We start from the raw sequence: 16,037 nt of genomic DNA on the forward strand, positions 1-16,037 counted from the left end.
CTCTTGGTGAAGCGCTCGCTACTGTAATGGCAATTCGCAAATTAACAGGGCATTTTGTTTCTTGTATTTTTAGTGTAGTGCAGGGGTGAGCAACCTTTTTAATCAATGGGCCAATTTAAATTTAAATTTTTTTTTGGCGGGCCGCACATAGATTAACTCTTATTAATAATTTACGAAACGTCCGTATTGCATGTTTGAACAAGTCACCGACAAGTGTGTATCTCGTCACAAAAAAAATCGCGCAGACGCGGCGCGTTCGTATTGCATGTTTAAAAACGTCGTCGACAAGTAACTCGCCATAAAAAAATATTTCGGTTTAGTATGTACTACCATTTTATTATAATTAATTTTATAACAATATATTGATGGGAGAAAGTCGATAAAATAAAATCAATTTTAGAAATGCTTGGCGGGCCGCGTGTTGCTCATCCTTGGTGTAGTGCACTTTAGAGAACTGAATCTTGATATAAAGTTTCCACTTACCAATTAAGTTTATTGAAGACCTGAGGAGAATGCTACAACTACAACCAACAGGACTTCGAATTAATAACGAGAAAATTGGCAGTGTACAAGAATCATTTAAACGGAAAAACGAAAGAAAATTATTTTTAAGGTTGGAAGTTTCAATTCTGACGAAAATTCAAAAGAATGTCTACATTTAATTATTAATAAAACTCCAAAAATTATCAACAGCTCAACCATTAAAGTCAGAGTATTTTTCCTCATCATAGTTTCCTCAAGCCCATATCCTCCCAGTTTCTAATAAAATTACTAAGCTCTAAAAGTAAATAAGGCACACCCTAAAGCAACAAAGTTAGCAACAGCTTAGCAATATTATTGTGATAGGGTTTAGAAATCGTTTCACAACTAGAGTAGACATACTTACGCGATAGCTTGTATAACTTATCTTCGATAAGATTTCCAATTTTTGTGGCTCTACAAACCCTTGTAGAAATCCCTGTGGCATCTTCAACGGGTGCTCGTCCAGGATTAAGACTGAGGACATCTTTGCATTTTATTATTAATTCTGCAATATGTCTGAAAATTCACCCCCCTTTCTCGAGGAAAATTCAGAAGCTAATAAATAAACAAGTGCAAATATGATTAATTTTTATCTTTTGTTTTCTCTATTCTTGTTGTATAAACACAAAATATAGACAGAAGTTTTATATAAATAGAATCTACTAATAAGAAGCCATGATGGTTGCTGACATTCTGTTATTCTGGTTGGCATGCAGGGGATGAATGGTAGAAGGAGTTATCGAGGAATAGTGGAGTTGGTGGGGTTCAGAACAAACAAGAGTGTGAGGTGAATTATGTGCCGACCTTTGGGAAATGTCAAACATTTTAATGCTCCCAAAAGCAATGTAAACCTTGCAAACAGAAACACTTATGGCCTATGTTTTCTTTACAACTCTTGCATTTCTTCTTATTTTTTTGTTTCGATTTCACCGACTTGGAGTTTACTTTTATTTATTTTTCTTAGAATAAGTGGTAATTGTTTTTCTATCTTCAGCTATTAAAATGTTTCAAGTTTGAAAGAAATACAATTATCTAAAATAATTTCTACTTAATTAAAAAATAATCAATTATCATTAATCACATTTAAGAGTGTGGATTTCATTTTCCTTTTTTTTTATATACTATATTTAAAAAAATAAAAGTTCTTGCCGAGTTGTCATTAAGTGCATCTTATAACAATTGGTTACACGCTTTAGTTTACACTTTTTCCAATAGAGGCCACTCGAAAAGAAGTTTTAAATATTTAGCATTTTGAAAATCATTCCATTGTTTATTTTAAAGAAATTTCTCTGGCTAGTGGTGTCACTTAATTTTCTTAAATTAATATTATGTCCCTTTCACTGGGGGCAGAATAAATAAGAGCAAAGGGAGTGCAGCAAGCGGTTCATCGTCACTTCAGGAGCATCTATTACCATGCACTAGAAACCAATAGGAAGATCAGCACAAACTTATATAAAAAAAAAACCTGCTGCACTCTCAGTAGATCCCATCGCCACCTGAGGTGTCCTAATTGAGCTTGTATCCTCTTGAGCGTCGTGGATACAACGAACAGTTGGAGGAATTACACTACAACTAATGGAGAAGGTCTTAGAAAGTGTTCATCTATAGAAAAGCTACTGCTTTAGCTTGTATCGACCAAAATCAATGATTTCAAACAATTATGATCACAAATTGTCCGTGTGGCATAGGATCTAGGACCTGACTGGCCTCTGTCCTACGCAAGATCTCTTTTTATTGACCTGTATCGAACAGACCAATTAGGTTCTCTCATACATCTTCTAAGCCCGTTCAGCATGCCATGCAGCATAAGATTATTATAATTATTCCAAGAAGAGCGCCGTATGATATAGATCAGTTTGGCGTTTTGTACATTGTATATTCTTCTTTGAAAAATTTATTGAAACGAATTCTTTCCTTAAACCTCTCATTCTTTTTGCGTCAAATTTGTAGGTTGTTGTAAACTGGGTACTTGCAAACATTTTGGACTGTGACAGTTATTTGGAGGCGTAGAAGTCTGATACTTCTGTTGTCCACCCTCAACATTGATTAGACATATCCTTTAGTCTCTGTAAGCTCACTAACTTCCAACATAAGTAAGACATAAGTTATATTGTATGAGTTAATGACATAGTGAAAAATTCAATTAGCTTGGAGACATATACAGAAACTTCATAAGTTGAAGTCAAATTTCTCAACACAAAACTTCTAATGATGTGTAAAAATCTGAAACCAATGAGAATGTCAAAAAAAAAAAAAACAAGCATACAATGATGGTTGAAATCATTCATATCAAGATACATTGCTCTGCTCATAACAGATATCAGAAAGGGCTAATTAAAGAACTAAGTTGCAATTCAAAAGATACTATAATAAAATTTTGGGATTACTATGTCAAATTATATTCCATGAATGTCAACCCTTCAAAAAATATTACCAGTAATTTAATTCTAAAGTCATGAAAAAGTCATTTCATTCTCCTACGTCACTGTTTTTCATTATTATTATTATTTTATAAAAAATAAAACTGCAGACGGAATAATGTATCATCTCTACTTTGTGTATTTAAAATAATTGTATGTTGGTCTATCGAATTGATTTTATTGGGATGTATTTAATTTTTTGCCAATGTGCACGCAGAATTAATTAAACAGAAAACCAGTTAAAACTAAAACTATTTTATAGACACAATACTAACTCTACTTAGAGAAGCTTGTTATTAGTTTATTAAAAGTAATTTTTCAACTTTAACATTTACTTGGGAAGGATATATAAAAAGTAATTAATCTTTAGAAAATATTTCTTTGTAAATTCTTAATATCTCTTTTTTTCCCCTCTTAATTTTTTTTCCCGAATGAAAAATAAGAATTAATAAATCAAAAGTATTTAGTGGAGTAGTATATCTGTGTAATATACATGTATAAACTGAGGCTGTTTGTCTGTGTGTATGTGGGACAGAGAATGAGTGTATTTGTGTGTGACTGGTGAAATAGTCAGAACTACACATCAGAATTATAAACAGCACCAAGAACGAAGACGGGGATGGATTCATTATAATGGCCTTACATCTACAATTTATCATATATACCTATATAAAATGATTTAAATGGTTCTTAAATACGTTATAGAAAAAGAGAGAAATGAACCATCTTAGAATATGAACTTAAAATCTCTTTACATCAGTACAAATCAAAAATAACAGCGAGAGAAACGAGAAAGAAAAATTGTAAGGAAATAAAAATGGACGTCCTTATAAGGAATTTGTGATTACTATAATTTATTGTAACTTATTTTCTCACGCTTGCCATAGAATATTTATGTAGTCGATGGAAACTATTTATTAGTTTATTTACTATGGTTACCTTTTCTATCTGTTATCTGATATTAATCAGTTACCTATGAATACATATGAACTAAGTCAAGATCTTTAAGAGTAAATTCTCTGATTGATTTAATGCATTTAAATAACCAATTTAGATAAAATTTGGGGCAACAAGTAACTCGTTAGCTTTCTCAATTTACTCTCACATCGCCAACGTACTTTTTTTTACTGGACTGTGGTCGAAGAAATCGCTGATTCTAGGTACCAATTTTTGAGATTATTTGCTGTGGACCAATATATCGATTTAGCGGGCAGGAGGAGCCATAGACTATATCCACACATTCTTTCTTCTCGCCGCAGTTGATGTGAAGGACTGGGTGATATTTTCGGCCAGCCCCTGGAATTGAACAAAATAAAATTAACATAATACTCCTTGGAAAATATATACAGGGTGATCCATTTAAAACGCACCAATCGCTAATAACTTTTTAGGAAAGCGGAATTCCGAAAAAACCCATAAAGTAAACTATACATATATTTTTTGGTCCAGTTTTCAAATTTTCCATCCTCGATGCTGCGTATCTTTGTTTTTGGCTTAGTTAAGGCTAAAAATCTGATCGGGGTTTCATAAGGACCACTGGTTTTGACAATAATTATGAAAACTACATAAAAAAAATTGTGAAAAATGACGTTGACCGCGTTTCGATATCCTTAATATTTGTCAAGATATTTAAGATCAAAGTTACAACTTTATCTATTCGTAAACGGCTTTCAATATTAATTTTCCATCAGAAATACACGTTTTAGGAGGTTCCTCTGACGGCAAAAAAATGTTATTTGAGACGCAAAATAATAATAATTGAAGATTTTTAAAAATATAGTGTAATGTAATGGTTTTGGGTGAATCAGGATAAATTTGTTTTATCATCAAATAAAAGCAATCATTACATCATTTTAATGTAATGCAAGACTTTTTGACCCATGATTAAGGTAAGAATATCTTGCTATGGAGGGGCGGGTGTTGGCCTCGTGGTCAAGAGTGTGGCTTTGTAAGTGGGAGAGCCCCAGTTCGAATCCCGTGTGTGCAGTTATTCATAATACTTAATACATCATACTTTTTTTAAAAAAATGTAGTCATTTGCGGGATTCGAGCTGGGGATCTCCCAGTTACTGGCCCTCGGGACGGATTCAGTTCCCGACATCACTGCAGCCTGAAGGTTTATGGTACCGTGATAAATCCATGAATGGAGTGACAGGTAAATCTCTTCAAAATCTTTCGCACTAGTCTTCTTTGCCACATGATCTCTTATAACCACAGAGGCAGTGTTACCTCTAATTTTTTGTGACCTGTGAGCGCACTTTTTTAAGTGTGTGCAGTTTTTTCCAAAATAAACAATTTTGTGTGGCAATTTAAAGAAGTGCATATAATTAAAAAAGACAATACAAGAATAGTATAAATATTCAGCCAAATTTTGTACCTACTTATACGCATTGACTCGATCTTACAGCATACCACACATTACAACGGAGGAACACAATGAAAAATCTACCCTAAAATCAAGTCAAATCATTAGATCGTGAAGACAGAATTTAGCTGATTACTGTGGTTTCCCTTTTCCATTCAAATGAAAAATAAGAAAATTTAAATACTTACAATGTGATAACGTTGTCTGCTTATAATTTTTTAAATTAACTCTTTCGTCAAAACCAACAAACAAGAACAACAATTCACAATTACTTATTATTGAACAATTTTAGAATTAAGGATTATTAATGGCATTTATTTTATAACTTCTCTCTCCAGCCTTTTGGTTTTAACCATTCTGCATAAATTTAACTTAAATTTACATTGTTTCCGTCATTCATATATGATTTTACTCTCATCAGCATATCTATATGTTCCTGCAATCGGTTTCTTTGTTTCGTTTTAATCAAAAAATTTTTGTGCGCGCAAATATTTTCCATGTGCGCCATGTTTAAATTTATGTGCGCGCGCACAGCTTAGAGGGAACACTGCACAGAGGGCCAGACATTCATACCAAAAATTCCCCACCCGACTTATATGGTTCACACCGTTTTCAAAGTACTAAATGTATAGGTTCTAGGCAACGAATTGTTGTACGGGCTTTATTCCTGGGTTTAGAGCAATATCTAAGGAAGGATTTGATCCCTAATGAAGCTAAAAGCAAGGTTTGTACCAACTTTGAAGGAGCGATATGGATCCAAGGCGCTGAAATAGTTATCTAGGTTACTTTCCAATCAATGGTTTAACAATGGTTTACAAAAGTAAAATTTCGTTGGATTCAAAATAATGTTTCAAATACTTGTTAGTTTCTATACAATGTTGTAATTTAAAGACAAAATTAAAATTAAGACATAAATTTACGGAATAAAGTAATATAATAACAAAACAAAATAGCTTATACAAAATACTTAAGAGAATTTTTAAATGAAATATTTTTACAAGCAGTAGAGGGAATATAGTAGAAAAATGACTTCCATGTTCAAATTATCAAAAGTTTAAAATTCCTTAAATGCTAAGGTTTTAAAATATTGAAATAATTTAAATCTTGAATAGCCGAGTGGAAGAAAACTAAGATAAAAGTTATATGAGGCAATTTATTATTATTATTTTAAATAAACTTCCCCTCAGGGCAGTTTGGATAGATTTATGTGGATCAAACGGCCACTAAGAGAGTTCATTAATATTCCTTTCAGTTCATTTAAACATTTATATTTTATTTATTTACTTTTCAAAGAATCTAGATTTTTTGTAATGTATTTTAATTTTTGTATGTTACATGGAGAGAACTTCTGCTACATTACAATTTATTTAGCGAATTGAAATAACTTAATACTTTCTTTTACTACTTTGGAAAAAGAAGAAATGCGATTGTCAATTTTCTAAATCGAGTTATTGAGCAGAATCAAGATTTTTGAGGTTCTGCTTTCAAAAAAGTAGTTCAAGAAAACAACCAGTGAGGGTAAAAAATATCTCAAAACTGAAATATCGCGGGGAGCTGAGCCTTACTATTTTGATTGAATACCTATCAGAGGACCCGGTAACTTATTGATCCAAATGTACATCTCTTCTAGTTTACTTAATTCTCAATTAATAAAGCTCGGAACATTTCTTTATAATTAATAAGCAATAACTATTAATTAAATGCTTTCCTACATCATGCAACCTGTCGAATACTAAACATTTTATATTGGTAATGTCACCCTAAATTATTTGATATTGGGTTCTTCATCTTTATTTTATGAGATCAGATTTATATTTTAATTTAATTTTTTTCCTTTTAATAAACATTGAAAATTGTTAGTATTTCTAACAGCCTAACTGTGTGGAGATACATTTTAACTGAAAAGAAATTACTTTTAATAACCAATGACAACAGATAAACGAAATCATTAGTTTTAAAAGGCCCAAACAAAAGTAAAAGGAAAATGTTTTCAACTCCTAAACAAATAAAGGATAGTAGAAGGAAACAAAACCTTTAAAAATATCTTTAAATCACATCCGAACAACTTGAAAAAAGGCTATCTATTACTGGAACATGTTTAGAAATTTACGCCATTTTCACACTGTAACAGGTTCCTTTAACAACATAAAAACAACCAGCTCTCTTTGTGTTGGAAAGTCTGGAACACAACATTGTTTTGTATGTTATCTTATTTTCTTTCTTGGTGTAAATTTAGAAGAACCCAATAAGTGCAGTAACAGACTGTGCCCACAAAGCAAGTACATCTATCTCATGTTATCTTTGAAGCAACCTGAAACTGTTAAAGTAAATTCACTTATAGTTTAGTTAGACAGTACATTAAAGCAAGTAATCATTTCTTAAATATAGATAGTTAATTCATGAACAAATTAATTTACTTTTTATATACAAGGAATTTAAGACAATTTTGTAAAAAGTATTCTAAAAAGAAATTACCTCAATTGAGCAAATTTATGATTTTGAGTTTCCCACAGGAAAAAAAAAAATTGATGAGCTCGCCAAAACTTGAAAAAGGTGGATTTTTAAAATTGATTTTTTCCCCAACCCTGAAGTGCGTTTCTGGAAGCTGTGCAAATTAATCAACAGAGCGGCTGCTCTCACTTCTTCATTTCACTCAAAAGGTTTTACACTCAAAAATTTCTCTAAATTTTGGGAAGACTGAAAATTCCAAATCTAGTGAATAGAACGGATTTTCCAACAATTTGTACTCCAAATTTCTCAGTTTCTTAAAGCCAAAGCATCTTTGAGAGCATTATCTGGATGAAACACATGATTACTTCTTTTACAATCGAGAAAATATGTTTCGAAACTCCAGAAATTTGGTGATATTTAAAGTACACGTAATTATTTCCATTATTATTCTTTATGAATTTATTGATTCATGATCTCTATGGTGCATTCTGAATGTAGACTCAAGGCACACCATCGCAAACATAAACTTTACAAAAATAAGGATTCAAGATTGGCGAGGAATCGGTCAAATAAAAAACAACTCTTTTTTTTTTTTGCCAACGTTTCGACCAATATATTGTCTTCTTCAGGGCGTGGGTGGCTTTGCGAGTTGGTTGAGTTACAGAAACTGGCAAAAAGACGAGTTGTTTTTTATTTGACCGATTCCTCGCCAATCTTGAATCCTTAGTTTTATAATTTACGGTCACGAAACCTATATATTGTTTACAAAAATGTTGTTCCCAAGTCTTCCGATGTTTTTATTAATTGGCTTTAATTGGATATGCATTGACATTTATTTAAAAACCCTTGTTTTCTAGTTGGTATAAAAGTCCAAGTTGGCATACTAATTTGCTTCCAATCATAAAAAGAATTCTCAAGTTTGAAAGAATTTAATTGAAAACATGAGTGAATTTAGTAGGATACAAAGATTAAAAAAAAAATCTTATGACGAATTTGGACTGATTTCTTAAAAATTGACAATATGGTACCCTTATCCTTTATTAGCAGTATAAATTTTTATCAACATTGCAAAATAAAACATCAGACCAATTCACACATCTTCACGTCTTAGTTCAAAAGAAAATATTAATACAGTTTGCAACGAATATCGAGATCCTTTACAAGAAAGGTTCACAAAACCCCTTTTGAATATCAATTGATTTCATTTAAAATGAATAATTTTCGTTAAATATTATGAGCTCAAACTTGAATGAAAAACCAAGTTATAAGTCTGTAGTGAGTGACCCTAACCTCCTTCACACTAAATCTCAAGAACATTAGAACCAGCGAGAGGGTACGAGTTCCATTTTTTTTTCGATCTTAGAATTACAAAAACCATTAATATCTGGTGAAAAGTCAGCTTTGATAAATTGGTTACCTTGGCCACGGTTTCACTTACAGCCTAAAGGTAGGTAAGATTACTTATACAGCGAAATAAACGGCACTAAATCTATAACGATTTGTAGTTGCAGTGGAATTCCAAGTAGGACAGCGACCTTCCAGCCGCCATAGATGCTGAGGCCCTTCTCCTCCTTGTAAAACATAAAATCTCCTCGGACAGGTTTTTTTTTTTTTTTACTGTTTTTTAAATATCGCTTGTACTCTCTATTCATTCATTGTTTTAAATCATTTCTGAAATTAAATCATTTTTTTATTTTTTCATTCTTTAATATTTTATTAATTTATTCTGATTTTTTGGTTACCTTCGTTTTCAGACAATATCACTTGATCTGAACTGATACAATTGTTAGTTACAATTATCTTCAAAAGGTTTCTTAGTTATGTTTAAAACTTCATTGGACCGAAGTTAAATAATAATAAAAAAAAGCATTACATATGAATTACTTTTTTTTACAAATTTCGTAACTGTATACAATGATGCAACAAAGAAAATGCTAAATAAGTAAGAATAAACAGACATGTATATTATACACATTCAATATATTACACACTTATGTATGTATTAGCGTGGTAACTCTAACGACCAACCAGTAATAACAGCCATTAGTCAGCAGTTATTACTGCAGACATGTCAGCCAGCCTAGGACGATCGACGTTAAGTAGTAACGGAGCCATCGACGCCTGGAGTCTGCGAGGAGGGTTAGTCGGGAGTGAACTGGATGAAAGAGAGAGGTTTGAGATTTGAAATGGGGAGTCTTCTATACTTCTTAGGATTCAGGATTGGAGGGTTTGAATTCGGTTAAGGTTAACTGACTGTCCAGTGGTTCCCAAACTTTTTTGACCCATGGACCCCTTTTTATAGTCAAAACTTGCCCATGGACCCCTTTTTATAGTAAAAACTTGCCTACGGACCCCCAAGTGAAAAAGCTACATAAATGCATAGTATAAAAATTACAAATTTAAAAAAGCATTTTGTTGAAGAAGTATTTATTGAAATTATAACTTTCGTTTAAAATAAAATTTAAAAAAATTAATAATTTGGATGAACGTGATGAGATGTTATGAGTGTACATCCGGCTCAATGTTTCTCACAACCACAAATCTCCACGAGTAATCTTTGGTTCAAGTCGGCATGAAGAGCCGTTAAGTGTTCGACAGTGAGCAAGCAAATCTTCATCTCTATTTTGCAATTTCGTAAGATTTGGAAACTGAGAACGTTCTCCTCTTCCCAAGTTCTGTTTTTACAGAAAAATAAGGGAGAAATTATGCTTCCCTGAGGAACGCCTGTAAAGACAGGATAGATAGGAGAGGAAGTGGATTTGTGGAAGTTTCGTTCGGAAAGGTAGCATTAACGATGAAGGTAACAGGTGAAAGAAAGTATGCCCTAGACCTTATACAGCAGATCTTGGTGCCATACCCATGTTCAAGACTATTCTAGAACACTTACATATGAATTAATAATAGGAATTACTATATAAATACAATCAACATAGCCTATCAATAATTTTTATGACCATTACAGGAGGATTTATTTAATATGCAAACGCTCATATAAATTTATAGCTGATGGTTAGTCCAGGCTCAAATCACACTTGAAAACAACACTACAACTAATCATCTAGTACTCCATAATAGTTAAATATGTCCACATTTCGAGCAGCCTTTAACCTTAACCAAGTTGACTATCTCCGGAAAAACGTTGACAATTCTCTTTTTACAACCTGCAGAAATACAAATTATTTTTATCGTAAATTTTAAATGCATAATCAAAAAACATTTTATTAAAATATTTACATTTATAATATTAAACTAATTTATAAAATGTAATAATTATTTTGAAACAAATCATTCACTCCAACGAGTCAATTTTTAATTTCTCTTAGAAGAGATGGCCAAATTTTCTAATTTAGTTTTCACGTACTTTTCTGTCGTTAGTTTTCAAATATCCAATTTGAGGCCTCCAAAGTCCGAAAGAGTAGCTTTTAGAAAATGGTTTTTCAGAAAGCCGGTACGTTTTATCGAGTCTTCTGGGGACCTGACTTTAATTTAGGATCAACTTTTTAGATGGATTTTTCAATTGTTTTAGATTTTCTAGAAAAAAAAGAAAAGTAGTTTTGATTTCAATTATATTTAGGCATTCTAAAGATGGATAAGAGTAGATGTCACTTCGGTGTAATGAGCAAATTTACGATCTGGAAGGTGTTAATTAAAATTCAATTTGATTTTAAAATTCCAAATTTAAAAAATAATTAAACACCCGAGGAGAGCAGAGAGAAGAACAGTGATAATCATAGATTTTATTTTAGTTATAAATAGTGAATATTAATTAATTCTTACTGCAGTGCAGGACTTGACTACGAATACGAGTACTCGCTAAAATAATTAAAACAATAAATACAATTGTTTCAATAATGAATCGCTAAAATATTCTGGCCCTTTCTCCTGTTAAACAATATCAAAGTTAGAACAGAAAATAAAAATAATTAATATCGGGAGAAAGTGCAAATTAAAATAAAAGCTTGAAACAAATTTATTACTTAAATTCTTGTTCCTGATTGGATAATTTTGTTTTCATTCTATGCATACTGATTGTCATAAACTTTCAAAAAGATTAATAAACAAAATAATTCTCTTTAAAAATCGGTATCTAAAAGTTGCATATACCTAATTTGTAATCCTTAATCAAAATACTCGTAGTTGCCATCAAAGAAATGCTGTCACTGGTAGGAGTTTGTCCTAAACAGATAGAAACAGGAAAATAAATTAGTTATGTAGATCTTATCTAAATAGATCTTAAATAGAAATAGTTGTCTAGTATAATTCAACCGTAAAATTCAATAGAGACCGTAAAAAAAAAGGCACATTAGAGGCAAATCAACCTCCTTGACTACTCTCCACTTGGTCTCATTAAATTTTAGCTCTTCAACATTATATAAGATTACACATTCCATTGAAAAGACATTTTTAGAGGTTAGCGTAGTCTCCTACTTTCAAATAAGTTTCATAATATAAAAATGTTCTTGTGAATTAGAGTTAGAATGTGTTAGTAGAATTTTTCTTGTTCACTACTTGCAAAATGGGGACGCAAAGTAACATCTTCATACATTATTTTAATGAATCACTTTTGAATAAATGAACCAGCTAAAATCAAGACCTCGAAAAATGTTTTCTGCAGTTTCTGGTACCCACATATAAGCAGCAGTGTCCAGTTTTTATTTATTTATTTATCGGTTTAACAGTCCAGGTTAAACAATCATCGCCCTAGACTTAAACTACTCCTTCTTATAAGCAATATTAACAATAATAATAATAATGAAAAGTAAATCAATTTTATTAGTTTAGGTTTATTGGGCATTCTCTCACTTTGTAACTATTTACCAACACTTGTGCTTTAATGAATTGTGTGAATAGAAAGTAAAATAAAGAAAGATAAACTTTATATTTATGAGATTGCCTTTATTTAAATAAATAAATAAAATAAAAAAAATACCGGTTTTAAAAGAAAGGGTAAAGCAGTGAGATTAGTTATCATTGTTTGTTTGCCCTTTAACAAACACTATATTTACCTCCTCTATAAGCCACTATTACAATAAATCTATGTTTGTAAACCCTCGTCTAAATATTACTATAATTAACTCAGATAATGTCTCTTGTATTAAAAAGAACTATAAACAAGTTTTAAAGATAGAGAAAAATAAATATACTTTGGAAGTATTGACAAAGTTTGCAAATATTAAAAACAGTAAAGAGTTCTGGGCTACAGTTAAGCTTTATAATACGAACCCTGTACAATACGACAACATTGATACGAATACTTGGCTCGATTATTTTAAAAATATTTATCCACCTAGAATTAGTGTTGCTTGTTCATTTTACACTGTATGTCACCCATTTCTAGACCGGAACTTTTAATTATCTGAACTACAATTAATATTAAAACAAATTAAAAATTATAAATCTCCCGGACTAGATAAAATACCAAATGAAATACTTAAAAATTTAACGCCAGAGTGGGAACACTATATACTTAATATGATTAATGTAATTTTAGAAAATGAAGAAATCCCTAAAAGTTGGTCTAAAATACAATTGTGTTTGTTGTACAAAAAAGGTGATAACTCTGATCCTGTCAATTACCGCGGTATCGCGCTAATAAATTCTATCTGTAAAATATTTACGGGGTTGTTAGCAAAAAGAATAATGCAGTGGGCAGAGGAAAATAAAATACTTCCTGAGGAACAGGCAGGTTTTAGACAGAATCGTGGATGCCTCGACCATATATTTACACTTGTTTCAATGATAGGGATTCATACGAGATTTAAAAAAAGTTATTTCATTGGCACATTTATAGATTTTAAGAGGGCGTTTGACTCCATCGTTCATGAAAAATTGTGGAATAAATTACATCACGTTGGGCTGAGTGGTAAGATTATTAGAATTTTGAAAAAAATGTATGATAATGCCGGCATGTTCCTAAAAAATAAACACCATATGGAAGAAATAGCAATTACGGAAGGCGTATTGCAAGGTGATTGTTTGAGTCCATTATTATTTATATTGTTTATCAGCGATATAATTGAGTATTTTGAACAGCGTAATTCAAAGGGCCTAAGTATAAATAACAAAAAAGAATTAAATATACTGTTATTTGCCGACGATGTGGTGCTTCTTAGTCAATCGTGGAGTGATACTGTCTTAAAATTAAAAATACTTGAAACTTATTGTAGAGACAATTCCATTACTCTAAATCCATTAAAAACTAAAGTGATACCGTTTGGTACAAGTAACCGTTTAAGAAATATAAAAACCGTTTTTTGGCAAGGTGAGGCACTAAAAATTGATAAGCAATATGTATACCTCGGAGTACCATTCTCTTCAAACTCAAAATTCAAATCAGCAGCCCAGTACTTCTTAGACAAATCCGTTCCCCAAATAGGCAAAGTTATAAGTATATTATGCAAATCCAAGTGTAATAGTTGGGAAGCCAGGCTGAAATTATTTGACGCGATTGTTTCCTCCACACTGCTTTACAGTTCCGAATTTTGGGCTTCACAGAATTTACACACGGTAGAAAGAGGGCAAGTGAGGTTTTTCAAACAGCTCCTTTGTTGGCCCAAATGTACCCCCGATTACATAGTTCGGTTAGAAACTGGAAGGGTACCGTTAAGCGTCACCGTTTTTAAGAAAATGTTGTCCTATTGGACTAGGGTTCTGGCAATGGAAGAGAGTAGGTTGCCAAAATTGTGTTTTAATAAGCTTAAACAGTTGGAAACAGTAGGTACAGGAGGAGCCGACAGGAATTGGTTCAGTCAGTTGCGGCGATGGCTAACTGCTATCGGAGAGCCAAATGTTATTTTTGAAACAGAAGTCGACATAATTAAGAAAAATATTCCGGATCTTATAGAGAAGTGGACAAGTCATGTGAGGTCTATGGATATTCAAAGAGCGATTAACTCAAGCTATAGTTCGGTTTACAGGCATATTAGTGGGCTAGGTATGATAGAGGAGTATGTTAAATTCAATTGTGCGATCGATAAAATTAGGGTTGTCAGCCAGCTACGTGTAGCAAGCGATAAAAGTATAAAAGTCTGGCTCAAAACTGGAGGCTACCACTCTATTGATACGCAATCGGTCTGCACAATATGTAATTTGAACAAGTACGAAACTCTAGAACACCTTCTAATAGAATGTCCCATTTATCAACCAATTAGGCGCCACCATCTATCAGAGTTTGTCAACGGAGATGCTCTTAATAAATTTCTATGTATTGAAAATAAGGACCATCTAAATAGAATATATTTGTTTACAATAGAAGCTTTAAAGATAAGATCATTTTGCCTTAACGAATAAGTACGTATTATTTTCTGTTATTAGATTTTAGTTAATATTTCAGTTTAATATACTTGTACATATATATAAATTAGTTTAAGTTTACGTATTGCACGCAGATTATATTGATTTTTATTTCATTGTATTGGAAAATTATAGCACAGAACCCCTGTAATGTGTATATTTAAACACTAAATACAGAACATTTATCTATCTTATCTATCTATCTAATGTCTCTTGTATAATAGTTATTTATTTGCTAATTATCTTCGTAAAATATTGCAAAAAAATACATACATATTTGATAACTTAAAATACATTCTTTCTTCAACCGAAGATTTCCATCAATTACAGATTTCTTTTTAAAAAAGAACTTTCATAAATTATTATCATCCATAACTATCCATTTTTGACAACTCTACTTCAAGAATTATCACAGATAATTACATTATTGGGTAAGAATGATTTATTTCATAACTTTGGGCTGCTGTAATTCACATAAACATATAAAACTATATCTTGATTATTTATACCGAAATTAAGACATGAAATATTTTATGAGGCATAGTAATTAAGTGTTCCCTAAATAAATTTCTAATTGATCGTAAAAATATGTTTATTATTATATTTACGCCAATAGCTATGTATTGAAATAAATTTGGTTTGAGATAATGAAATAAATTGATGTTTATAGTTGTTCCGATCCTTAGTTCACTTTTTATTTCTTCACAACCTTAGAGTTCCCAATAATCAACACCCATCGTTCTCATCACAGTTCTCCTCCTTTAGTCCTGGTTTTTTATCATTTCTTCTTGCATTACCTCCATCCAGTGCTTCCGTGGTCTGCCTTGTTTTCTCTTTTCTGGTGAGTTAACGTAGTGGAATCTTTTAAACAATCTCCATTCATTCGCATAGTTGATTTAGCTTTTTAATTCTTCTAGTTAGAGAATAGCCTTGTATTTTTCCAACTCTCTTCCCAATTTCACTAAATCCTATATTATGTTACAACA

General features: G+C 31.7%; 1 long non-coding RNA gene across 1 annotated transcript in view; it reads right to left on the minus strand.

Annotated features, from left to right (window-relative positions):
* Positions 1-8,577: 8,577 nt before the first annotated feature.
* LOC141452831 (uncharacterized) overlaps positions 8,578-16,037 on the minus strand; it is a 37,571-nt gene continuing 30,111 nt past the window's right edge. The window contains exons 3-4 of the long non-coding RNA XR_012457649.1: positions 11,863-11,934; positions 8,578-10,919 (exon numbers count right to left, since the gene is read on the minus strand). This is a non-coding gene — a long non-coding RNA (uncharacterized lncRNA). The remainder of the gene's footprint in view (positions 10,920-11,862; positions 11,935-16,037) is intronic.

The sequence above is a fragment of the Rhodnius prolixus genome, unplaced genomic scaffold, assembly GCF_049639745.1.
Source record: "Rhodnius prolixus isolate KJV_2025 unplaced genomic scaffold, Rpr scaffold_3, whole genome shotgun sequence".
NCBI lineage: Eukaryota > Metazoa > Arthropoda > Insecta > Hemiptera > Reduviidae > Rhodnius > Rhodnius prolixus.